The following is a 1,633-nucleotide window of genomic DNA, read 5'->3' as shown; positions in this document are numbered from 1 at the left end:
GGGGCCCGGGCACAGCGCCGTGGTGCAGAGGGTGGGCACGGTGCTCCCGCGCGCGTGGAGCCAGGCTGTTCCGTGCACGAGGACAAACGACGGCTCTAAAATAGACCCTCGGGCCTGTTTTGCCGACGCGCGGATGGGAGCTCAGAGCTGGTGCTGCGGCAGCGCCTGGTGCCTCTGATGGATCTGGGCTGCCTGCACATACACACACATGTGCACACGTGTGCACATGATCTGTGTATGCCAGGAGCTCCTGCCAATCCCCAGCGCCGCTGGACCGCACTGGGTTCATGGGAGGCCAATGATGAAGACTGTGTGTTAGTTAATGATGCTTTGAGATGCTCAAAGCTCCTGATCCCTCCCTGCAGCCAGCGAGGCCAGCGTTGGTCCTCCCAGGGATCCCTGATGCTGCAGAGGGGGCAAGGATGGAGAGGAGATGGGGAGGATGAGGATGAGGCAGGGCATGATGGTCTCTGCTCCCATGTCCCACAGGGGTGCGGTGCCGGACATGCTGGGATGGATGGATGGGCAGACACAGGTGACAGTGGCCCTGAGCAACCATGTCCCATCCCTTCCATGCCAGCCTTGCCATGGCAGCAGTGACTGCTTCCAGCCAGGGTGATTACTGAAAATTACCTGTTTGCCACAGGCTGGCAATTAGGGCTCCCTGGCAGCGACACCAACACGCATTTCTGCACAGACGAGGGTGGGCGTGCAGCTGGCACCGGGCACGACGGGCAGGTGGGACGCTCGGCACTGGTCCCATGGAGCTGAGCACAACACCTCGTGTCCCACCTGTGGGGCAGAGCCAGTGCATCCCTGCACTGCCCACACACCTGCCCGTTCCTGCTGCCTCTTCCCCGCATCCCTGGGTGCACAGGGCCGAGTCACCGGCAGCCACTGCTCGGCAGAGCCCGTGGCTTTGTGTGGTACTCGGGGGGATGGGGGGATGGGGCTGCCCCAAGGGAATCCGGCTGGTGCAGCGTGGCTTGGACAGGCTCTGTGGCACCACACAGCAAAGGTTGGGTGAGGATACATCTTGGGAATACAGGGAGAACAGGGACCCTCACAGTAGCTGCTGGTGCACCGTGGAGTGCTGGGTCCCCTGACCCACTCCAGCCCCAGTGGTTTGGTTCTGTCCTGGGTACACCCGTGTACCCTGTCCCCGCCTGCCCTGGCAGCCCTCAAGGGCAGCCCCTCACCCTCCCTTGGGATCAAAAAGTTTCCTTTTTTGTAAAAATAAAAGCATCACAGTGGAGTCCCCGCTGCCTCTTGAAAGCTGCATTTAAGCTGCTTCCTGCGGCCCCAGGGGACAGCCCTGTGCTGCCATGACTCAGGCTGCCAGAGCCCAGCCAGCCTCCAGTGCAGATTTCTCCACTCCCTGGAGAAGGCTTCGCAAGGGCTGGGCATCCAGAGTGTCCGCAGGTGTGCTGGGCACAGGGCCAGCGTCCCCCAGGAGTGCCTTGGGATTTGGGGAATGGCTGGTGATAGGCAGCAGGGCACCCAGCTGTGGGTGTGCACAGCGATGTCCAGATGTGATGGACAGTTGTTATCCTGCTGTGATGGGCACTGGGGTGTCCAGTACTGAAGGACAGTTGTTGTCCGGCTGTGTTGGGCACTGGGGTGTCCAGTACTG

Source organism: Manacus vitellinus, unplaced genomic scaffold (assembly GCF_001715985.3).
Source record: "Manacus vitellinus isolate BGI_N305 unplaced genomic scaffold, ASM171598v3 scaffold_93_pilon, whole genome shotgun sequence".
Lineage (NCBI taxonomy): Eukaryota > Metazoa > Chordata > Aves > Passeriformes > Pipridae > Manacus > Manacus vitellinus.
This window is presented reverse-complemented; position numbering follows the sequence as displayed.